Here is a 27,174-nt window from a genome sequence, read left to right on the forward strand (position 1 = left end):
CGCAAAAATCCCAGAACCACACGGGGGGACCTAGTGAATGACCTGCAGAGAACTGGGACCAAAGTAACAAAGCCTACCATCAGTAACACACTACGCTGCCAGGGACTCAAATCCTGCAGTGCCAGACGTGTCCCCCTGCTTAAGCCAGTACATGTCCAGGCCCATTTGAAGTTTGCTAGAGAGCATTTGGATGATCCAGAAGAAGATTGGGAGAATGTCATATGGTCAGATGAAACCAAAATAGAACTTTGTGGTAAAAAATCAACTCGTCGTGTTTGGAGGACAAAGAATGCTGAGTTGCATCCAAAGAACACCATACCTACTGTGAAGCATGGGGGTGGAAACATCACGCTTTGGGCTGTTTTTCTGCAAAGGGACCAGGACGACTGATCCGTGTAAAGGAAAGAATGAATGGGGCCATGTATCGTGAGATTTTGAGTGAAAACCTCCTTCCATCAGCAAGGGCATTGAAGATGAAACGTGGCTGGGTCTTTCAGCATGACAATGATCCCAAACACACCACCCGGGCAACGAAGGAGTGGCTTCGTAAGAAGCATTTCAAGGTCCTGGAGTGGCCTAGCCAGTCTCCAGATCTCAACCCCATAGAAAATCTTTGGAGGAAGTTGAAGGTCTGTGTTGCCCAGCAACAGCCCCAAAACATCACTGCTCTAGAGGAGATCTGCATGGAGGAATGGGCCAAAATACCAGCAACAGTGTGTGAAAACCTTGTGAAGACTTACAGAAAACGTTTGACCTCTGTCATTGCCAACAAAGGGTATATAACAAAGTATTGAGATAAACTTTTGTTATTGACCAAATACTTATTTTCCACCATAATTTGCAAATAAATTCATTAAAAATCCTACAATGTGATTTTCTGGATTTTCTTTCTCATTTTGTCTGTCATAGTTGAAGTGTACCTATGATGAAAATTACAGGCCTCTCTCAACTTTTTAAGTGGGAGAACTTGCACAATTGGTGGCTGACTAAATACTTTTTTGCCCCACTGTATTTGTCATCACTCATCGATATCATATTGAAATCAATTGCGCGAAAAAGGGGTAGATGAGATTGCACGTCCTGTTAAACTAACAGCTCAAAAACCACACGAAATCTGGGAATAATGTGTTAGAGGAACCTTTGTAGAAAACAGATCGCTACATTTTGAAGTGCTGCATTTTGATTCAAGTAGGTCACCAACGCGGTAAGTGTAACTCTTTTTTTGTTAGTCACTTTTTGTTAAATCACATAAATAGTACTCTTTCATTTCAGAGCATGGATTTTCCCCCTGAGGCTAATATCCATACCATGTTGAAATCAATAGAACAGGGGACAAATGTTTAGGGTTCTACATTGTGACATTATTAAAACAAATCCTTCAGCTATGTATTTTCTGATGTTTGATCAGAGATCTTTTATCAAAGTCTCCTGTGTGTGTTCTCTGGTGTACAATTAGATGGCTAGATGTAGTACAACTCTGCCCACATTGATCACAGCTATAAGGTTTCTCTCCTGTGTCTATTCTCCGGTGCGATTTTAAATCACTTAAGCTAACAAAACTTTTTTGCAGTCAGAGCAGTGTTAAGATTTCTCTCCTGTGTGCGTTCTCAGGTGTACTTTCAGGCAGCTTGCCTGAATAAAACTCTTCCCACATTGAGTACAACTATATGGTTTCTCTCCTGTGTGTGTCCGCTGGTGTAATATCAGTCCATTTGGCTGAGTAAAACGCTTCCCACATTGATTACAGCTATATGGTTTCTCTCCTGTGTGTATTCTCTGGTGCATTACCAGGGAGCTTGACCGAGTAAAACTCTTCCCACATTGAGTACAGGTACATGGTTTCTCTCCTGTGTGTGTTCTCTTGTGTACCTTCAGAGAGCTAGATGTAGTAAAACTCTTCCCACATTGAGTACAGCTAAATGGTTTTTCTCCTGTGTGTGTTCTCTGGTGTACTGTCAGAGAGCTAGATGTAACATAACTCCTCCCACATTGATCACAGCTATAAGATTTATCTCCTGTGTGTGTTCTCTGGTGTAAAGTCAGATAGCTAGATGTAACATAACTCTTCCCACATTGATCACAGCTATAAGGTTTCTCTGTTGTGTGTGTTTTCTGATGTTTAGTCAGATTGGAAGATGTAGTAAAACTCTTCCCACATTGAGTACAGCTATAAGATTTCTCTCCTGTGTGAATTAGCAGGTGTGTTTTCAATGAATATGATCTAGAGAAACTCATTCCACAATGAGAGCAATGGTACGGCTTTTCTCCTGTGTGGATTCTCCGGTGTATTTCAAGTTCTGATTTAGATTTGCAGGTCTTCTCACAGTCAGAGCAGCAGTAAGGATTATTCAATGTGGGTCTCTGCTGGTGTTTCTTGAGGTGTTCTGATCTGGAGAGACTCTTCTCTGCATCTTCAGCATCATGATGTTGTTGAGACTCCCCAGAGGACCCAGGATAGTCACATCTCTCTCCTGTGTGAACGACAAAGTCAGACAGATGGTTAAAGTCCCACAACAGCAGAAATCCACTGTTAATTTGAGGTAAAAGGTGATGCCCAGAGCAAACCCATGAAGTTGTACAATAATTGACATCTGTTAAATTATTTGACAATTGTCTTAATACAGTCAAGTGAGCAACAATACTCATATTCTGTCTTGTTTTCACATTAGTAGTAACATCGATAACTACTGGAAGATCCTAACAGTAACACACACCTACTGTAGGACCCATAACTTCACCTAACAACAACATAGACCTACTGTAGGACCCATAACTTCACCTAACAACAACATAGACCTACTGTAGGACCCATAACTTCACCTAACAACAACATAGACCTACTGTAGGACCCATAACTTCACCTAACAACATAATAGACCTACTGAAAGACCCATAACTTCACCTAACAACAACATAGACCTACTGTAGGACCCATAACTTCACCTAACAACAACATAGACCTACTGTAGGACCCATAACTTCACCTAACAACAACATAGACCTACTGTAGGACCCATAACCTCACCTAACAACATAGACCTACTGTAGGACCCATAACTTCACCTAACAATAACATAGACCTACTGTAGGACCCATAACTTCACCTAACAACAACATAGACCTAATAACATAGACTCTAAAGGAGAGTCTCACTCTTGAATCAAAATAATTTGCAAAAAACAATTTGACAGAGGAGAGGGGGTACAAAAATCAAGAAATTATCTCTTTCAAGGACATTCTCGCAAAAACCAAGCATTCTTGCATTCTTACTAAACTCTGATTTACCACCCCCAAATACTCCTGCACAACGTCTATTTGCACCTCTCCCGGATGGAAACTACAAATGTAATGGCTGTGCTCAATGCAATGGCACTTGTAAATGTAGATCCTTCAAACACCCCCAAACAGGGAAACAGATCCCAATCAAAGGTGTTATCATGTGCACCACTAAGGCAGTTATTTATCTTATAACTTGTCCTTGTGGTAAAACGTATATATCCAGTTTCTACCCACTTTTTGGAAGCGAACCCCTTGATTTCGTCCCTACATTATTTCGGCATCGAACACGTCACCCTCCCTAGGAGAGGGGATGACCTCGACAATTTATTGTTAAAAACAAGAGGCTGTATCTTTAATTTAAAGAGCCATGCTCCCGTCGGTCTCAACGTAGCCATTATTGTAATATTGCTATTCATTGTAAAATGTTTGTAGGTCTATGGAGCCAAATTGTATCTACGACCGTATGCTATCCATTTATGTTTTTACACTATCTATTTATATCTGTAAATTAACCAATGATATCAGGCCATACTCAGACATGATTACAGACATTTGTGTGTGTCCTTTGACACAATATAAACCTGTTACTCGCAGTGTTTGTCATTATACCCCGATGAAGACAGCTTGTCTGTGAAAACGTTGGTATCAGGTTATTAAATTATTGCATCTGAGCTCCTAGAGTGTGAGGTTGTCCTTTTCTTTTTCAGGCCACCGGGGTCTGACAACTTGGATGGAAAATGACTGAGGATAATAGCGCACAACATTGCCACTCCTATTTGCCATATCTTCAATTTAAGCCTACTAGAAAGTGAGAAAACCCTACCTTGTTACAACACAACTGATTGGCTCAAACGCATTAAGGAAAAAAATTCCACTAATTAACTTTGAATTACTTATTTTTCTGTGACAAACAGTGAGTTAGTTATTTATTTATACAATTTTAAATGGCTTTTGGCCAATGTCAGAATGTGTGAATATAAATCCAACTTTACTTCGGTCTGAACTTTCATTGTCTCGGTCTCATTTTTAGCCATCTTACTCATTGCTAAAGCCAGGACATTGTTTGTGATTAGGAAACTATGAGAACCACACAAAGTCCAGGGGGTGATCACGCTCTACCACTAAGGGTCAGTTTAGTTGGAGCAACGTAAGACAGTCTCGTGTTCCAATTATATGTTTTAGTAGCATGAATTGTTCCTGTTCACACCGAGGTGAAGAGCGGAATAATTGAAGGAATGAATCCGAGCCTAACGCTCATCACCTGTGGAAGGCGGGACTTCCAGCCAGGCGCGGATTTCATTGGCCTTTTCAGGTGTGATTTTAGATCCTTCAACCGAAGTCGCGACTCCTCATAGTATGTTGTACCAAAGTTGAGTGACCCTTAAGGGAACTACACTGCCATAAATACAAGGAAAGTCAAGTAGTGTTTTATGATTAAAACATTTTCACAAATCCGTCAAGGCTCTATCTTTGAGAAGGGTTTAAGACAAAGGTTTCAAACAATTTAATAATGTTCATCAAAAAGGAGGACCAAGGCACTCTTCATATAATTAATTTAAATGCCTTTATTAGTATGGCATGTTCAATAGAAACAAAGTTGTTTAAAAACCGGTTTTTAAACAACTTTGTTTCTATTGAACATGCCATACTAATAAAGGCATTTTAATTAATTATATAAAGAGTGCCTTGGTCCTCCTTTCTTTTTCATGACCAATTTACACCTTTTACCAAAGAGCACCTTCTATCTACCAAAATATACTATAGTGTACCTTAGTAGCGCTTCCCTTCCTCCTCTTTCTACTAATTTATAAATGTTATTGAATGTAGGTAAGTTTCGCCTTTAATGTAACGGCATTGAAAATAAATGCTGATTAGAATATTATACAATAGCTGTGTTTGAATACCCATACTAACATACTGTATACTACATACTCATTAAGTATATACTACATACTATTAGTTAATTGTAGTATACTGTAACTACATACTTAATGAGTATATACTACATACTATTAGTTAATTGTAGTGTACTGTAACCGAACCGTATCCTTTCAGTTGAGCGCTCTTCTCCTGTCTACCGGAAGTTTGTGCTGTTGCTATGCAACCTCTTGCTAGCTAGTTAGCATAACACATTACTAGTTAGACATTTTACGACTTCAGGTTGTGTTTTTAAATCCAATCTTGAATACCAGAGTGCTTCATAAATTCAGAGCGTTGTCAGATTGTCCGTTTGTAAATTCAGCCCGTTTCGCTCTCTCAGCCACTGGCCGCTCCGGCCGAGGAGTTGGGTTGATTTGACCGTTCTGACCTCAGCTTGCTAGCTACTTCCAGACACAAATGTGACTCTTACCATTTTACTCGCCCTAGCAGAGCTGGTTAGGCAGTTTTCATGTTATCCAGAGTGACTAACTGTACTGCTGTAAAAACATTTAAATTACGCTTCTTTTTTTGCCTCCGTTTACTGACACCTGGTCATATTCAACCGGTGTTGAGCGCTAGTAAATTCATTATTCTGCTCTGATTGTACTCAGACGAGAGTGCTTTGAAATCGGAGTAGATAGCCAGAGAGGATTTATGAAAGCACCCGAATGTCCATTGAGAACGACTATACCATTTAGCTAAGATTGACGGGAATAATTAAGTCAATAAACGTTGGGTAGTTAGTTAGATAGAATATAGTTCATATACTGGCAAGTTTGATGTATACGTAGCCAACTAACGTTAGGTAGCTAGTTAACATACCGGTACATACTGCTGTAATAACATGCTAACAAATTGTCAGCCAAAATAACGTGTAAGGTAACTTATTTGAAAAGTCATTACTTTATTACATTGCTCAACATTTTCTTAACATTTGTCATAATTAGTTAAAACAATGAATTTGTATCGGCTCGTTGGACTTCGGCTGAATATTTTCCGCCATTTCCTTCAAATCTGAAAACAATGTGAAGCCACGCCCATTTCCTGAACAATTGCATTATGGGCTCTAACGTACTGCGTGTTTACGTCATATTCTGGCGAATTTAGTACGACATCCGGGATCTTCTGGCATACTAAAGCTACATCATACTATGACCAATAAGCATACTATATACTCAATTAACATCACAAATAGTACGGTTAGTATGAGTATTCTAACACAGCTAATGACTTATCAACAGCTCTAACAATTTGACCCCCACAGGAAATCTACACTGGCAGTTATAGAAAGACCCATTTACTATATAACCATTGATTCTTGAAGAATATAACTTATAAATGCCTCAAATGTTTCAACTGTATTACCCCACCGGAAACCAATCATAAACTTGTATAACGCCACTGTTTGAGAAACAAGCACTGTATAGCCTCGACATATGGTTAAAACTATCATTTTGACCTTATGGATGGCTAGTCCTTGTATTCATAGTGTAGTCAATTCAGGGGGAGCCCCTGAGCTGGACGCAAACATGGGTCCAGCGACTGACAAGCCAACACCTTATAACTGTTACGCCAAGATGTCTTTACTTCTTGACAAGGTCGCTAGGTTTTGGGTTACGGTTGCTACAATAGCTTTCTCTATGAATTTGAGTGGTTACATTTCTCCAGCCCCCATCCCTCAGCTGTTTACCAAACCAAGTCTCTGGGCAGCCATTTTGTTGCTGTTTAAATCCTAGGTTGCCCCTTCAAAAAAGCCACAAAATCAAATCAACCAATCTGCAGTTCAAACAATAACAATAACAACAATAATAACCACTGTTTAGGTGGTGGAAGATGGATGGGATTGGAGAAATGTAACTACTTTCAAATGCATAGACAGACCTACGGATGCAAGGACTGACCATCCATGATATCAACATTATAGTTTTAACCATGTTGAGGATATACATTGTTGGTTTACATTGTTTCTAAACATTTGAGTAAAAAAAGCTTATTTGGGGTTCTGATGGGGTTGAACTAAGTTGAACTAAGCTCATGAGGCATGTGTTATATTCTTCAAGAATCAATGGCTATAAATAAATAATTTAAAAGTCCAAATATGGAATGTAGCAATTGCATATTTCCCCTTTAACACCAAACATCAGTTCAACAACTGCAGAGTTTGTACCTCTGTTTTTAAGACAGTACTTACTAGTGTTAATCAGGGCACGTTCATCATTAGAACCATTGGATGCCTTAACATGCCTTTGGGAAACCGAGCCCAGATATTCAGTTGCCTCCTCTTCATCCTCTTCTTCTTCCAATGTGACAGTCATCTCCCCCTCCTCCTCTTTCACTCCAAAAACTGCATCCTCCTCTTTCTCTGCCTCCTCTTCTTTTACTGTAACATCCTCCTCTTTCACTCTGAACGCGTCTTCCTCTTCTTTCACTGAAACGTCTTTCTCTTCTTCTTTCACTGTAACAGCCTCACCCTCTACTTGTTTTTGTATTGTGACATCCTCCTCTTCCTCTTTCACGACAACGTTCAGCCACAGTCCCTCTTTCTCCGTCCAGCAGACCTCCTCTTCTTTAGCAGGAGGAGAGTAGCTTAGTGAGCTCATGGTCGGGAATGTTAGATAGCTAGGCTAATGCTAACTTAACCAGCCCGCTAGCTGACTAATAACAACAACCGTAAATATGATATTAAAACGGATAACTAACTACGTTACACGACAGATCTGGGTTTAAAACACAGTGGCTAATATACACGAACGCGTCTAAAGAGCTTTATTGGTTCGGCTATTTTGTCTAGCAAGCTACGGAGGTGTCTGACTAACTGTTGCTGCTGTTGAAAGAAGCGTTCCGTCCACTAGAATATACGTCACACCAGAATATACGTCACACCAGCAGGATCGCCTTAAAATCGCATTTCGTCATCAGTTGACTGGAGTGGGTAACGTAGTTGAGTAAAATGTATATTTAATTTTCAGACAAAAAGTTAAACTGTAGGGAGCATGAGTTTTTACTCACCAGTGTAACAACACAGTGTGGTTAAAAACTTACTAACCTAGTTGTTATCACGATATGGTTTCCTATAAGTACAAACAGTTATGTTTTTGCGTTATTACATATTTATTAACTTATTTTGCGAAGTCTTCCATACTACCCACAATGCAGTATTTCTTAATATGGCATACAAACTCTGTGCTACCGAGTTTGTATGCCAGTGTAACGGTGTAATGAAGTTACATTTTTTTTAAATATATTTAACCTTTATTTAACTAGGCAAGTCAGTTAAGAACAAATTATTATTTACATTGACGGCCAAACCCCAACCCAGGCGATGCTGGGCCAATTGTGCGCTGCCCTATGGGACTCCCAATGACAGCCTGTTATGATACAGCCTGGATTTGAACCAGGGTCTGTAGTGACGCCTCTAGCACTGAGATTTAGTACCTTAGACCGTTGCTCATGTTGTTTACATTACACCCAGTGTAATACACTCAGTGATAAAGGTGTGGGATTCTGGGTAATCCAAAACAGATTTTTGGAGAATTTGAAAATTGAGTGGCCCTGGGATAGAAATGTATAAAGTTGACATTACATCATAAAATCCACCATTTAAATCATACATTAGCAATTTAAGTTTTAGTAACTACTGTTGTTGGTTTGGCGTCAAATAAGCCTCTCTTTGTATGTTATTTGCCAAATCTCCGTTTTCCATCTGGGTTTTATGCTAAAGTTCCCTCTTTCAAGATGGTAGCTAACTGGAAAATGCATCGTCTTTAGGAGTGCTATTTTTATCCTGTCGACTACTGATCCTTCATCCACACTGTGTCTCATCAATGCAGGTAATTTATGACAAATGTATAAAGTATATGCTTTATAACTCATGAACACCAGCAAATTTATTAGCCCGGTTTTGTTAGCTTAGGTGTATTATACTTCTTCGCCACCAGAGGGGGACATTGAGTCATTTTTCAGGTTAATTTGATATATTTTGATACTAAAACGGATGACAGTTTATTCTGATGTAGTGAATATGAGACACATGGAAACAATGTGTTCATTTTATTATAGTCAATTAGGAATTATTAGGAATTGTTAAATCCACTATACGATCACAATGACTTTGATAGACATTTCAATCGTTTTTTTGTTACTATATTACAGGGCAGATTTATGGAGAAATGCTGTGTGAGTGCTATTTATATCCCGTCACTACTGATCATTCATCCGTACTGTGTGTGTCCCATCATTGCAGCTTTGGAAATAAATGAACTATCCATTCATTGCTCCTTCCTGTGTTGACTCACTGACTTGAGGGACGGGACCAGGAAGGTCACACTAGGTCGATATCTAGGAAGGTCACGCTAGGCTGATATCTAGCTCAAGCTTCACCTCTTGCTTTTCATTAACTGTGTGATTGTGTTATCTAGTGGGAACCCGTTAGCACGGTAGACTCTGGTGCCTTCTTGCCGTGGGCTCAAATCAAAAGAGAAAATCAAACTGCTTGGACCTTTTTGTTTTGTCAACTTTTCTGATCAGCTATGAAAAGCCAACTGACATTTACTCCTGAGGTGCTGACTTGCTACACCCTCGATAACTACTGTGATTATTATTATTTGACCATGCTGGTCATTTATGAACATTTGAACATCTTGGCCATGTTCTGTTATAATCTCCACCCGGCACAGCCAGAAGAGGACTGGCCACCCCTCATAGCCTGGTTCCTCTCTAGGTTTCTTCCTAGGTTTTGGCCTTTCTAGGGAGTTTTTCCTAGCCCCCGTGCTTCTACACCTGCATTGCTTGCTGTTTGGGGTTGTAGGCTGGGTTTCTGTACAGCACTTTGAGATATCAGCTGATGTACGAAGGGCTATATAAATACATTTGATTTGATTTGATTTGATGTTACTTTTGATACCGGCGCTACGACCCATGCGTCCTAATCACTAAACAATCATTCAAAGCAGTGTGCCGATGCCTGTATCACTTTATCAGCAGCACGTCATCAATGACGTCTGAAGCTTCATTTCGTTCATTTCAATACCAAACCAATCAGGGCTTGTTCGACACTGCAGGCGACTGCCAACTGACTGATCTACAAATCACTATACATCATAAATAACTACTCATTATTATTTAGGAATCAGTCAGCCAGTCAATTTACCCATAATGCAACATGGATTTGATGCTCTCGATCAAGGCCAGTGGTGTAGTAGAAGACATGAAGGCTACGCTGCGCAAGCGCTACGGTGTGTGGGACGTCATCTATAATAATTTGGCTGTTCTAAATTCTGTTTCGCTCAAAGCCTTGAGTAATGAACCTATTTTTGACACAATTGGCTGGAAAGCATCAATGCTTCAGGAAGCTTTGTTTCCCCATCACTACTTCTGAGCATGTTCTCTGTGAATTAGACTATGGGAGTTTTGTAACTTTAACAACCTTGGCTTACTGCTAGTGCGCTAGCTGACTGACATCTGGAATCTATCTATTTTGGATGTCGGGGCTTTTCCCTGCCATCATTATGTATGTTTCTGCTCTTTTGATCTGCAAACTCTTAGTTGGGTTCTAACTGGTCTCCGGTAGTTGGGCTCCAGCTCGCTGACCATAGCTAGTTGGCTAAATAGCTAATGTTAGCTGGCTGGTTAAGATAACTGCATATAGCTAACATTCTTTGATTTTTGGTTTGATGGCGTTATGTATTTTCAAAACTGTGGTTTACTTTAATAACTCAAGTCATGAGCGCAAACGATTGGTTTAATTTAAAGGTATACATTTGAAGTTATTTCTGTTGTAGTTTACATCATAGGTTATGTTACATCACACCTGACTTTGGCATTCTTCTGAATTCTGATTGGTTTAATGTAATAACAACAAAAATAGAACTGTGATGTGTTACTTTGCATTGGACATTTTTTTAAATTTAATTTTATATTTTATAAACAATACAAAACATACACATACAAACAACAATATCATACAAACATTAACTACATCACATCTGCCCAGGCCCACCAGAACACACCTCCATCTCCATTAACTACATCACACCTGCCCAGACCCACTAGAACACATCCCATCTCCATTAACTACACCACACCTGTCCAGACCCACTAGAACACACCTCCATCTCAATTAACTACATCACACCTGCCCAGACCCACTAGAACACACCACATCTCCATTAACTACATCACACCTGCCCAGACCCACTAGAACACACCCCCATCTCCATTAGCTACATCACACCTGCCCAGACCCCCTAGAACACACCTCCATCTCCGTTAACTACATCACACCTGCCCAGACCCACTAGAACACATCCCCATCTCCATTAACTACATCACACCTGCCCAGACCCACTAGAACACACCTCCATCTCCGTTAACTACATCACACCTGTCCAGACCCACTAGAACATGCCCCCATCTCCATTAACTACATCACACCTGCCCAGACCCACTAGAACACACCTCCATCTCCGTTAACTACATCACACCTGTCCAGACCCACGAGAACATGCCCCCATCTCCATTAACTACATCACACCTGCCCAGACCCACTAGAACACACCTCCATCTACATTAACTACATCACACCTGTCCAGACCCACTAGAACACATCCCCATCTCCATTAACTACATCACACCTGCCCAGACCCACTAGAACACACCTCCATCTCCGTTAACTACTTCACACCTGTCCAGACCCACTAGAACACACCCACATCTCCATTAACTACACCACACCTGCCCAGACCCACTAGAACACACCTCCATCTCCATTAACTACATCACACCTGCCCAGACCCACTAGACCACACCTCCATCTCCATTAACTACATCACACCTGTCCAGACCCACTAGACCACACCTCCATCTCCATTAACTACATCACACCTGCCCAGACCCACTAGAACACACCCCCATCTCCAGTGCCCGCATCAGCACCATTTAATTTCTCTCCATTGCCCACTGACTTCCAACATTTAGATAATAAAGCATTTTACCTTTCTTTTGAATTAACAACAGAGGATTGGTTGATTTCCAGGTTTTAATTATGTATAATATTTAAGATGATTGACGAGAAAGGTACGTCCAGGGGTATCTCACTGCACCCTCAAATGCCATGTTTTGAAATATGCAGACAGACGGATTAAAAGTCATTTTACATTGTATAACTGTACTTCTGACTGCCAACTTTCTAACTCCCCCCATAACTTTTTGGACGTTATAACATTCCCAGAAGGCATTGATTATTGAGTCATTGTTAATTTTACACTTAAGACATGAATCTGGCATTGTGCTGTATAATTGATGAATTTTGTCTCTTGTATAATAAGGGACTATCATTTGTCCCAACATCACAAGCCACAGACTTTGATGCAGTTAAAGACTTCCAAAAGTGTTTCCGCAGTTTGCGATGGACTGAGTTTTTTCAATGGGGTTCCCCCTTTGCACCTGCCAATGTAAATCCATTGAACGAGACAAGTTACCAGACAGGACATATTGCTAATGCTCTACCCATTGATAACCTGAATGACAATTAACTTGTGGGCGGTGGTGGTGATGACGGCCTATTGGATGACATCGTCCATCGGGATTCCCCAAAAAAGAAGACTCTCTGGATTGATCACTGGAGTCAGATGTGAAGGAGGAGGTTGATCATCAGGAGTCAGATGTGAAGGAGGAGGTTGATCATCAGGAGTCAGATGTGAAGGAGGAGGTTGATCATCAGGAGTCAGATGTGAAGGAGGAGGTTGATCATCGGGAGTCAGATGTGAAGGAGGAGGTTGATCATCAGGAGTCAGATGTGAAGGAGGAGGTTGATCATCGGGAGTCAGATGTGAAGGAGGAGGTTGATCATCAGGAGTCAGATGTGAAGGAGGAGGTTGATCATCAGTGAACCTCTAGGATTGTGGCTGGGCTGGCGTTTCCACTTCCAGCTTGGTCATACAGTGGGGTGAACAAGTATTTGACACACTGCCAATTTTGCAGGTTTTCCTACTTACAAAGCATGTAGAGGTCTGTCATTTTTATCATAGGTACACTTCAACTGTGAGAGACGGAATCTAAAACAAAAATCCAGAAAATCACATTGTATGTTTTTTGAGTAATTCATTTGCATTTTATTGCATGACATAAGTATTTGATCACCTACCAACCAGTAAGAATTCCGGCTCTCACAGACCTGTTAGTTTTTCTTTAAGAAGCCCTCCTGTTCTCCACTCATTACCTGTATTAACTGTTTGAACTCGTTACCTGTATAAAAGACACCTGTCCACACACTCAATCAAACAGACTCCAACCTCTCCACAATGGCCAAGACCAGAGAGCTGTGTGAGGACATCAGGGATAAAATTGTAGACCTGCACAAGGCTGGGATGGGCTACAGGACAATAGGCAAGCAGCTTGGTGAGAAGGCAACAACTGTTGGCGCAATTATTAGAAAATGGAAGAAGTTCAAGATGACGGTCAATCACCCTCGGTCTGGGGCTCCATGCAAGATCTCACCTCGTGGGGCATCAATGATCATGAGGAAGGTGAGGGATCAGCCCAGAACTACACGGCAGGACCTGGTCAATGACCCGAAGAGAGCTGGGACCACAGTCTCAAAGAAAACCATTAGTAACACACTACTCCGTCATGGATTAAAATCCTGCAGCGCACGCAAGGTCCCCCTGCTCAAGCCAACGCATGTCCAGGCCCGTCTGAAGTTTGCCAATGACCATCTGGATGATCCAGAGGAGGAATGGGAGAAGGTCATGTGGTCTGATGAGACAAAAATAGAGCTTTTTGGTCTAAACTCCACTCGCCGTGTTTGGAGGAAGAAGAAGGATGAGTACAACCCCAAGAACACCATCCCAACCGTGAAGCATGGAGGTGGAAACATCATTCTTTGGGGATGCTTTTCTGCAAAGGGGACAGGACGACTGCACCGTATTGAGGGGAGGATGGATGGGGCCATGTATCGCGAGATCTTGGCCAACAACCTCCTTCCCTCAGTAAGAACATTGAAGATGGGTCGTGGCTGGGTCTTCCAGCATGACAACGACCCGAAACTTACAGCCAGGGCAACTAAGGAGTGGCTCCGTAAGAAGCATCTCAAGGTCCTGGAGTGGCCTAGCCAGTCTCCAGACCTGAACCCAATAGAAAATCTTTGGAGGGAGCTGAAAGTCCGTATTGCCCAGCGACAGCCCCGAAACCTGAAGGATCTGGAGAAGGTCTGTATGGAGGAGTGGGCCAAAATCCCTGCTGCAGTGTGTGCAAACCTGGTCAAGAACTACAGGAAACGTATGATCTCTGTAATTGCAAACAAAGGTTTCTGTACCAAATATTAAGTTCTGCTTTTCTGATGTATCAAATACTTATGTCATGCAAATTAATTTCTTAAAAATCATACAATGTGATTTTCTGGATTTTTTAGATTCCATCTCTCACAGTTGAAGTGTACCTATGATAAAAAAAATTACAGACCTCTACATGCTTTGTAAGTAGGAAAACCTGCAAAATCGTCAGTGTATCAAATACTTGTTCTCCCCACTGTATATTTTGATACATTGAATGTTGATATTGTGAACCTATGTTATATATTTGTACCTCCTGTTTCAGGAAGCGATGTCACTGAGTACTGCCACTATATATACAGTGCATTTGGAATGTTTTCAGACCCTATCACTTTTTCCACATTTTGCTATGTTATTCTAAAATGAATTAAATCAATATTTTACCCTCAATCTACACACAATACCCCATAATGACATCACAATACCCCATAATGACAAAGCAAAAACAGGTTTTTATAAATGTTTCAAATGTAACATAAACAACAACTGAAATATCACATTTACATACAGTACCAGTCAAAGGTTTGGACACACCTACTCATTCAAGGGTTTTACTTTATTTTTACTATTTTCTACATTGTAGAATAACAGTGAAGACATCAAAAGTATGAAATAACACATATGGAATCATGTAGTAACCAAAAAAGGGTTAAACAAATCAAAATATATTATATATTTGATATTCTTCAAAGCAGTCACCCTTTGCCTTTATGAGACAGCTTTGCACACTCTTGGCATTCTCTCAACCGGTTTCATGAGGTAGCCACCTGGAATTCATTTCAATTAACAGGTGTGCCTAGTGAAATGTTAATTTGTGGTTTTTCTTTCCTTCTTAATGCATTTGAGCCAATCCGTTGTGTTGTGACAAGGTATGGGTGGCTCTCATGAGGATTGCCACAGGAAAGGAAGACCCAGAGTTACCTCTGCTGCAGAAGATACGTTCATTAGAGTTAACTGCACCTCAGATTGCAGCCCAAATAAATGCTTCACAGAGTTCAAGTAACAGACCCATCTCAACATCAACTGTTCAGAGGAAACTGTGAATTAGGCCTTCGTGGTTGAATTGCTGCATGCAAAAACACTGTTTACAAAAGCATTGTAGTTAAAGAACAAGAAAGCCAGCACACTGTTTACAAAGAAATTGCTTTTCTTTCAAAAACAAGGACATTTCTAAGTGACCCCAAACTTTTGAACGGTAGTACACATCTACATGATGTATTGTTACACCATGTAGGAGCAGTATAGACCTAGTCTGTTCATTATATACATCTACATGATGTATTGTTACACCATGTAGGAGCAGTATAGACCTAGTCTGTTCAATATATCCATCTACATGGCTAATTCGAAGATGGCGTTGCAGTCAGGCGTCTTTTGTCTTCGTCTTGTCGTGTCCCGTGTATATATCTTTATATATATCTTTCTTTTTTCTTCGCATATATTTTTTATATTTTTCTTAACCTCAACTTCAACATACTCTCCTGCAACCCGCCTCATCCAATGTGGTATGGATCTGCTATTTTCTTTATTTTAGAACCAGAACCCCCAACAGAAGCTAGCCAGCTAACTAGCTACTAGCTAGTGGTCAACTAGCCACTGCTAGCGGTCATCAGCTAACCTTTAGCCTGGACAACTCCTGCCAGTCTGCACAGCGTGATTCAACCCAGAGCTTATCGGACTCGCTTTCTCCATATCTCCGGATTCCTACCACAAGCTCTGAACCTTTTCACCTGGATCATCGCAGCTAGCTAGCTGCTATCCTGATTGGCTTCTCCTGGCTAACGTCCCTGTCCCACAGCAAGCACCAATTAGCCTGGAGCTAGCCTATGCTAGGCCCATCTCCTGGCTAGCTGAAGAGGTCCATCAGTCACTCCTTGGGCTACAATACTTATTTTGCCAATTGGCCTGGACCCATTTTATTGCCGACATGGAGCCCCGCCGATCCATCACGACTGGACTACCGACGTAATCCGCCCGAGGGGGGTTTTCAACAGGCCCCTACGTCGCGACGTCCCCTGAATGCTTATCTGCTAGCCGCGGCCCGCTAGCTTATCTAGAGCATACCGGACTGTTAGCTGAAAGAGGTCCATCAGCCAATTTCTTTGGCTACTATACCTATTCTGCCAATTGGCCTGGACCCTTTTACTACACGGAACCCTGCTGATCCATCATGACTGATCTGCCGACATAACAGCACGAAGGGGCTACAACAGACTTCTTCCGTCGCGACGTCCCTCTAAGGCCCATCTGCTTGCCTGCTTGCCCCGGCCCGCTAGCTGTCTGAATCACCATGTCTCCAGCCTGTCCAGCTACTCATTAAACCCTATGATCACTCGGCTACGCATGCCTCTCCCTAGCATCAATATGCCTGGTCCATTGCTGTTTTGGTTAGTGATTATTGTCTTATTTCACTGTAGAGCCTCCAGCCCTGCTCAATATGCCTCAGCTAACCCTCTTGTCCCACCTCCCACACATGCGGTGACCTCACCTGGTTTAATTGATGTCTCTAGAGACAATACCTCTCTCATCATCACTCAATGCCTAGGTTTACCGCCATTGTATTCACATCCTACCATACCTTTGTCTGTACATTATGCATTGAATCTATTCTACCGCGCACAGAAATCTGCTCCTTCTACTCTCTTTTCCGAACGTACTAGACGACCAGTTCTTATAGCCTTTAGCCGTACCCTTATCCTACTCCTCCTCTGCTCCTCTGGTGATGTAGAGGTTAATTTTACATTTACATTTAAGTCATTTTAGCAGACGCTCTTATCCAGAGCGACTTACAAGTACATACATTCATACTTTTTTTGTACTGGTCCCCCGTGGGAATCGAACCCACAACCCTGGCGTTGCAAGCGCCATGCTCTACCAACTGAGCCACACGGGACATAATCCAGGCCCTACATCCTCCAGCATCACTCCCATTCCCCAGGCGTTCTCATTTGTTGACTTCTGTAAAAGAAAAAGCCTTGGATTCATGCATGTTAACATTGGAAGCCTCCTCCCTAAGTTTGTTTTATTCACTGCTTTAGCACACTCTGCCAACCCAGAATCCTGGCTTAGGAAGGCCACCAAAACCCCTGAAATTTCCATCCCTAACTATAACATTTTATGACAAGATAGAACTGGCAAAGGGGGCGGAGATGCAATCTACTGCAGAGATAGCCTGCAGAGTTCTGTCTTGCTATCCAGGTCTGTGCCCAAACAATTTGAGCTTCTACTTTTAAAAATCCACCTTTCCAGAAACAAGTCTCTCACCGTTGCCGCTTGCCATAGACCACTTTCTGCCCCCAGCTGTGCCCTGGACACCATATGTGAATTGATTGCCACCCATCTATCTTAAGACCTCGTGCTGTTAGGTGACCTAAACTGGGAAATCCTTAACACCCCGGCCATCCTACAATCTAAGCTTGATGCCCTCAATCTCACACAAATTATCAATGAACCTACCAGGTACAACCCCAAATCCGTAAACACAGGCACCCTTATATCATCCTAACCAACCTGCCCTCTAAATACACCTCTGCTGTCTTCAACCAGGATCTCAGCGATCACTGCCTCATTGCTTGCGTCCGTAATGGGTATGCGGTCAAACGACCACCCCTCATCACTGTCAAACGCTCCCTAAAACACTTCAGCGAGCAGGCCTTTCTAATGAACCTGGCACGGGTATCCTGGAAGGATGTTGACCTCATTCTGTCAGTATAAGATGCCTGGTTATTATTTAAAAGTGCTTTCCTCACAATCTTAAATAAGCATGCCCCGTTAAAAAAAAATTGAACTAGGACAGATTTAGCCCGTGGTTCACTCCAGATCTGACTGCTCTTGGCCAGCGAAAAACATTCTGTGGCGTACTGCATTAGCATCGAATAGCCCCCGCGAAATGCAACTTTTCAGGGAAGTTAGGAACAAATATACACAGGCAGTTAGGAAAGTAAAGGCTAGCTTTTTCAAACAGAAATTTGCATCCTGCAGCGCAAACTCCAAAAAGTTCTGGGACACTGTAAAGTCCATGGAGAATAAGAGCACCTCCTCCCAGCTGCCCACTGCACTGAGGCTAGGAAACACTGTCACCACCGATAAATCCACAATAATTGAGAATTTCAATAAGCATTTTTCTACGGCTGGCCATGCTTTCCACCTGGCCACCCCTACCCTGGTCAACAGCCCTGCACCCCCCCACAGCAACTTGCCCAAGCCTCCCCCATTTGTCCTTCACCCAAATCCAGATAGCTGATGTTCTAAAAGAGCTGCTAGACAATCTGGACCCTCTCTTTCTAAAATTATTAGCCGAAATTGTTGCAACCCCTATTACTTGCATGTTCAACCTCTCTTTCGTATCATCTGAGATCCCCAAAGATTGGAAAGCTGCTGTGGTCATCCCCTTCTTAAAAGGGGGAGACACTCTAGACCCAAACTGCTACAGACCCATAAATATCCTACCCTGCCTTTTTAAGGTCTTCGAAAGCCAAGTTAACAAACAGATCACCGACCATTTTGAATCTCACCGTACCTTCTCCGCTATGCAATCTGGTTTCCCGAGCTGGTCATGGGTGCACCTCAGCCACGCTCAACGTCCTAAACGATATCATAACCGCCATCGATAAGAAACAATACTGTGCAGCCGTATTCATCGACCTGGCCAAGGCTTTCGACTCTGTCAATCACCACAGACGTGGAGGAGGCCGTAGGAGGGCAACAACCCAGCAGCAGGACCGCTACCTCCGCCTTTGTGCAAAGAGTAGCACTGCCAGAGCCCTGCAAAATGACCTCCAGCGGTCCTGCTGCTGGGTTGTTGCCCTCCTACGGCCTCCTCCACGTCTCCTGATGTACTGGCCTGTCTCCTGGTAGCGCCTCCATGCTCTGGACACTACGCTGACAGACACAGCAAACCTTCTTGCCACAGCTCGCATTGATGTGCCATCCTGGATGAGCTGCACTACCTGAGCCACTTGTGTGGGTTGTAGACTCCGTCTCATGTTACCACTAGAGTGAGAGCACCGCCAGCATTCAAAAGTGACCAAAACATCAGCCAGGAAGCATAGGAACTGAGAAGTGGTCTGTGGTCACCACCTGCAGAATCACTCCTTTATTGGGGGTGTCTTGCTAATTGCCTATAATTTCCACCTTTTGTCTATTCCATTTGCACAACAGCATGTGCAATTTATTGTCAATCAGTGTTGCTTCCTAAGTGGACAGTTTGATTTCACAGAAGTGTGATTGACTTGGAGTTACATTGTGTTGTTTAAGTGTTCCCTTTATTTTTTTGAGCAGTGTATTACTCATCTCATATGTATTTACTGTATTCTATCCTACTGTATCTTAGTCTATGCATTACTCATCTCATATGTATATACTGTATTCTATCCTATTCTACTGTATCTGTCTATGCTGCTCTGACATCGCTCGTCCATATATGTATATATTCTAATTCCATTACTTAGATTTGTGTGTATTAGCTATTTGTTGTGAAATTGTTAGATATTACTGCACTGTTGGAGCTAGGAACACAAGCATTTCGCTACACCCGCAATAACATATGTATGTGACAAATAACATTTGATTTGATTTATTATGAAGGTCACTTGTGTCAAATGTACTTTCCCCCACTCATTCACCCCACCTCTTTACATTGCTGATGCATATTCAGTGCCCCGACTGCATCCAGACTATGTCAAACGCCCATCCTGGTAGATCAGAACCTAATGCAGCTTGGAGTGATGGGATGACAGAAGTCACATTTAGGTGCCAGGTGTAACTGAGGCCATAGATGCTCCATATCCATTACTTTGAGTGTTTTATATAATATGACTAAATGTTTTTCTTTCTGTGTTGCAGGGGCAGTCAAGAAATGGAATGGCAAGGCCACAGAACATGACATAAGCAGAGCTGTGGGAGACCACCTCAAGCCCCTGGTAGAGCTGGGGGTGGTGTTAACCACTCCACCACGCCTTCAGCAGGCATGGTGAAGGCGTGGTGTTTTAGGAGTTTTTTTTTAGGAGGGGTTCTGAAAGAAACCATGGGGGTGTCCACTGAAAATTGACTAGTAACAACAACTGGGACCTAAAAGACACCCACCATGAGACCCACTAAATCTGCCCAAGAGGCAAACAAAAGAAAAACCCACACCAAACTTAAAGACAGGAAGCAAACCAAAAAGGTGGAGCAACTAAAGGTGTTGACTCTCCACATCGATCAAGACAACTGGAGCACTGGGCCAGACACTCTTAAATAGAACCTGGACCAGCTCAGGTGAAACACCTTCCCACTAACAAGATGGACAAGGCAGCACAGGTGTAACACATACTGACTAACGAGGTGACACCAATCAGTGTCACCTACGTTCTAATGAGCTATACGTGCTAAAGTCCAACCTCAAAACATAAATGCAAAAACCAAAGACTGTAACACCTTCCCCCCTAAAGACAAATAATATATCCTATATTTTTGTTGGACAAGTTTGCTTACCACCAACAGAAAACAACTTCCATTTCACATTAGAACCAACTACAATGCTTCACCAATATAAACATGGTGTCTACTGGCTGTCAACAATTCAAAATAAGAAAAAACATGCATTTCTAAGTATATATTTTCTACAATCTTACTTTTTGAAAAACTCACTAAAATGTGCAGTCAAAATAAATTGTGATCCATGGCAATGCAATGGCTAAATGCAAATCACAAATCTTTTTGACTGCCCACCCTTGAGACAATCAGCAACCAAGTTGTCCTTACCACAGACATGTCTGATTTCAAGAGGAAACTCCTGCAATATCCGTAGTAACTTTCCACCTCACAGAGGAGCTTCTCTCCCTTTTCAGGGTTCACTCGACAGGCATGTTGTTGGATCGGGCCCAGTCCCCAATGTCATGCTCTAGTACATTTGGGTTGGCACATCTGAGAATGAACCCTGATATTCTAAAAGCAGGGCAACAATGTCAATATAATTGTACCCCGAAATTGTCAGTTGGTTACATAAATAATTATGATTACTAAATGTTACATGAATTGTAAATATGAAATATAAAAACCAAATGTACACCCCTTTGTTAATATGTATTGGCAATAATTAACTTAATGGTGAGGCATGGAATAATAAACATGTATCTTTTGTCAGGCTGGATGTTTGAAATATGAGGTGATTTGAGACATGCTTCTTCAGTAGTGGAATAATGACGATTAGCACTTGGATGTTGTAAAGAAATACTGGAGTGATGTAGGATTGTTAATACAATTGATTATAGACAAATTTATTATTGGCCGTCGGGCAGTCCTCTTTTCAAAGATGCATTTAAATTTAGGGGTTGCTAAACAAAGGAACACAACACTTATTTGTCATAACTCATAGATATCATGTTGAAATCAATTGTGCCGAGAGGAGGGAGATGAGGTTGCACGCCCTGTTAAAACTAACAGCTCAAAAACCACACGGAACCTGGGAGTAATGTGTACATCACTGGTTAGAGAACAATTTGTAGAAAACAGCTAGCTACATTTTGAAGTGTTGCATTTTGATTCAAGTGGGTCACCAACGTGGTAAGTGTAACACAACTCTTTTTTTGTTACTCACTTTTTGTTAAATCACATAAATAGTACTCTTTCAATTCAGAGCCTGGATCTTCCCCTGAGGCTAAAATAAATAGAACAGGGGACAAACATTTAGGGTTCTACATTATGACATCATTAAAATACTCCTACTACAATGTTAAAACATTCTACATTGTGACAGTAAAACAAATCCTTCATCTATGTATTTTCTGATGTTTGATCAAAGATATTTTATCAAAGTATCTCTTGACACATTGATCACAGCTCCAACAGTTCTCTCCTGTGTGTATTCTCTGGTGCGATTTTAAATCACTTAAGCTAAAAAAACTCTTTCGCAGTCAGAGCAGTGTTAAGATTTCTCTCCTGTGTGCGTTCTCAGGTGTACTTTCAGGCAGCTTACCTGAATAAAACTCTTCCCACATTGAGTACAACTATACAATTTCTCTCCTGTGTGTGTCCGCTGGTGTAATATCAGTCCATTTGGCTGAGTAAAACGCTTCCCACATTGATTACAGCTATATGGTTTCTCTTCAGTGTGTATTCTCTGGTGCATTACCAGGGAGCTTGACCGAGTAAAACTCTTCCCACATTGAGTACAGCTACATGATTTCTCCCCTGTGTCTGTTCTCTTGTGTACCTTCAGAGAGCTAGATGTAGTTAAACTCTTCCCACATCGAGTACAGCTAAATGGATTCTCTCCTGTGTGTGTTGTCTGGTGTAAAGTCAGATAGCTAGATGTAACATAACTCTTCCCACATTGATCACAGCTATAAGGTTTCTCTGTTGTGTGTGTTTTCTGGTGTTTAGTCAGATTGGAAGATGTAGTAAAACTTCCCACATTGACTACAGCTATAAGATTTCTCTCCTGTGTGAATTAGCAGGTGTGTTTTCAATGAATATGATCTAGAGAAACTCATTCCACAATGAGAGAAATGGTACGGCTTTTCCCTGTGTGGATTCTCCGGGGGAAATATCAAGTTCTGATTTAGATTTGCAGGTCTTCTCACAGTCAGAGCAGCAGTAAGGATTATTCAATGTGGGTCTCTGCTGGTGTTTCTTGAGGTGTTCTGATGTGGAGAGACTCTTCTCTGCCTCTTCAGCATCATGATGTTGTTGAGACTCCCCAGAGGACCCAGGAGTCACATCTCTCTCCTGTGTGAACGACAAAGTCAGACAGATGGTTAAAGTCCCACAACAGCAGAAATCCACTGTTAGTTTGAGGTAAAAGGTGATGCCCAGAGCAAACCCATGAAGTTGTACAACAATTGACGTCTGTTAAATTATTTGACAATTGTCTTAATACAGTCGTCAAGTGAGCAACAATAGTCATATTTGTCTTGTTTTCACATTAGTAGTAACATCGATAACTACTGGAAAATCCTAACAGTAACACACACCTACTGTAGGACCCACCTAACAACAACATAGACCTACTGTAGGATCCATAACTTCACCTAACAACAACATAGACCTACTGTAGGACCCATAACTTCACCTAACAACAACATAGACCCAATAACATAGACTCTAAAGGAAAGTCTCACTCTTGAATCAAAATAATTTGCAAAAAACAATTCGACAGAGGAGAGGGGGTACAAAAATCAAGAAATTATCTCTTTCAAGGACATTCTCGCAAAAACCAAGCATTCTTGCATTCTCACTAAACTCTGATTTACCACCCCCAAATACTCCTGCACAACGTCTATTTGCACCTCTCCCGGATGGAAACTACAAATGTAATGGCTGTGCTCAATGCAAGGGCACTTGTAAATGTAGATCCTTCAAACACCCCCAAACAGGGAAACAGATCCCAATCAAAGGTGTTATCATGTGCACCACTAAGGCAGTTATTTATCTTATAACTTGTCCTTGTGGTAAAATGTATATATCCAGTTTCTACCCACTTTTTGGAAGCGAACCCCTTGATTTCGTCCCTACATTATATCGGCATCGAACACGTCACCCTCCCTAGGGAGAGGGGGTGACTTCGACAATGTATTGTTAAAAACAAGAGGCTGTATCTTTAATTTAAAGAGCCATGCTCCCGTCGGTCTCAACGTAGCCATTATTGTAATATTGCTATTCATTGTAAATGTTTGGAGGTCTATGTAGCCAAATTGTATCTATGACTGTATGCTATCCATTTATGTTTTTACACTATCTATTTATATCTGATATCAGGCCACACTCAGACATGATTACATACATTTGTGTGTGTCCTTTGACACAATATAAACCTGTTACCCGCAGTGTTTGTCATTATACCCTGATGAAGACAGCTTGTCTGTGAAAATGTTGATATCAGGTTATTAAATTATTGCATCTGAGCTCCTAGAGTGTGAGGTTGTCCTTTTCTTTTTCAGGCCTGACAACTTGGATGGAAAATGACTGAGGATAATAGCGCACAACATTGTCACTCCTATTTGCCATATCTTCAATATAAGCCTACTAGTACGTGAGAAAACCATTACCTTGTTACAACACAACTGATTGGCTCAAACACATAAAGGAAAGAAATTCCACAAATTAACTTTTAATTATACATTTCTCTGTGAATTAGTTATTGATTTTTACCGCTTTTAAATGGCATTTTATAGATTTTGTATTTCTATAAAATCAAAACTGTAATTTTTATTCAAAACAAAGGTTGTAAAAGTATGCTAGACATTTATATAATAAATAATATCTAGCTTGATGTTTTTGTGACAATCAATGAATTAGTTATTGTTTTGGCCAATGTCTAAATGTGTGAATATAAATCGGTCTGAACTTTCATTGTCTCGGTCTCATTTTTAGCCATCTTACTCATTGTTAAAGCCAGGACATTGTTTTTGATTAGGAAACTATGAGAACCACACAAAGTCCAGGGTGATCACGCTCTACCACTAAGAGTCAGTTTAGTTGGCGCAAAGTAAAACAGTCTCGTGTTCCAATTGTATGTTTTAGTAGCATGAATTGTTCCTGTTCACACCGAGGTGAAGAGCGGAATAATTGAAGGAATGAATCCGAGCCTAACGCTCATCCCCTGTGGAAGCCGGGGCTTCCAGCCAGGCGCGGATTTCATTGGCCTTTTCAGGTGTGATTTTAGATCCTTCAACCGAAGTCGCGACTCCTCATAGTATGTTGTACCAAAGTTGACTGACCCTTAATAAGGGAACTACACTGCCATAAATACAAGGAAAGTCAAGTAGTGTTTTATTTAAAATATATATATATATACACAAATCCGGCAAGGCGCCAACTTTGAGAAGGGTTTAAAACAAAGGTTTCAAACAATTCATAAATATTATGGAATGTAGGTATGTTTCGCCTTTAATGTAATGGCATTGAAAATAAATTGAAAAAAGTATACTACATACTTAATGAGTATATACTACATACTATTAGTTCATTTTAGTATACTGTAACTACATACTTAATGAGTATATACTACATACTATTAGTTCATTGTAGTATACTGTAACTACATACTTAATGAGTATATACTACATACTATTAGTTAATTGTAGTGTACTGTAACCGAACCGTATCAGTTGAGCTCTCTTCTCCTGTCTACCGGAAGTTTGTGCTGTTGCTATGCAACCTCTTGCTAGCTAGTTAGCATAACACATTACTAGTTAGACATTTTACGACTTCGGGTGTGTTCTTAAATTCAATCTTGAATACCATAGTGCTTCATAAATTCAGAGCGTTGTCAGATGGTCCGTTTGTAAATTCAGCCCGTTTCGCTCTCGGAGCCACTGGCCGAGGAGTTGGGTTGATTTGACCGTTCTGACCTCAGCTTGCTAGCTACTTCCAGACACAAATGAGACTCTTACCATTTTACTCGCCCTAGCAGAGCTGGTTAGGCAGTTTTCATGTTATCCAGAGTGACTAACTGTACTGCTGTAAAAACATTTAAATTACGCTTCTTTTTTTGCCTCCGTTTACTGACACCTGGTCATATTCAACCGGTGTTGAGCGCTAGTAAATTCATTATTCTGCTCTGATGGTACTGACGAGAGTGCTTTGAAATCGGAGTAGATAGCCAGAGGATTTATGAAAGCACCCGAATGTCCATTGAGAACGACTATACCATTTAGCTAAGATTGACGGGAATAATCAAGTCAATAAACGTTGGGTAGTTAGTTAGATAGAATATAGTTCATATACTGGCAAGTTTGATGTACAAGTAGCCAACTAACGTTAGGTAGTTAGTTAACATACCGGTACATACTGCTGTAATAACATGCTAACAAATTGTCAGCCAAAATAACGTGTAAGGTAACTTATTTGAAAAGTCATTACTTTATTACATTGCTCAACATTTTCTTAACATTTGTCATAATTAGTTAAAACAATGAATTTTTATCTGCTCTCGTCGGACTTCGGCTGAATATTTTCCGCTATTTTCTTCAAATCTGAAAACGATGTGAAGCCATGTCCATTTCCTGAAGAATTGCATTATGGGCCCTAACGTACAGCGTGTTTACGTCATATTTTGGTGAATTTAATACATTTACATTTACATTTAAGTCATTTAGCAGACGCTCTTATCCAGAGCGACTTACAAATTGGTGCATTCACCTTGTGATATCCAGTGGAACAACCACTTTACAATAGTGCATCTAACTCTCATAAGGGGGGGGTGGGGGGGTTAGAAGGATTACTTTATCCTATCCTAGGTATTCCTTGAAGAGGTGGGGTTTCAGGTGTCTCCGGAAGGTGGTGATTGACTCCGCTGACCTGGCGTCGTGAGGGAGTTTGTTCCACCATTGGGGTGCCAGAGCAGCGAACAGTTTTGACTGGGCTGAGCGGGAACTGTACTTCCTCAGAGGTAGGGAGGCGAGCAGGCCAGAGGTGGATGAACGCAGTGCCCTTGTTTGGGTGTAGGGCCTGATCAGAGCCTGAAGGTACGGAGGTGCCGTTCCCCTCACAGCTCCGTAGGCAAGCACCATGGTCTTGTAGCGGATGCGAGCTTCAACTGGAAGCCAGTGGAGAGAGCGGAGGAGCGGGGTCACGTGAGAGAACTTGGGAAGGTTGAACACCAGACGGGCTGCGGCGTTCTGGATGAGTTGTAGGGGTTTAATGGCACAGGCAGGGAGCCCAG

At 41.4% G+C, this 27,174-nt stretch overlaps 1 pseudogene; it reads right to left on the bottom strand.

Moving 5' to 3' along the window:
• Nucleotides 1-1,433: 1,433 nt before the first annotated feature.
• The window catches only part of LOC120060863, a 34,396-nt pseudogene continuing 8,655 nt past the window's right edge, over nucleotides 1,434-27,174 (bottom strand).

This window comes from Salvelinus namaycush, chromosome 16, assembly GCF_016432855.1.
Source record: "Salvelinus namaycush isolate Seneca chromosome 16, SaNama_1.0, whole genome shotgun sequence".
Taxonomy (NCBI): domain Eukaryota; kingdom Metazoa; phylum Chordata; class Actinopteri; order Salmoniformes; family Salmonidae; genus Salvelinus; species Salvelinus namaycush.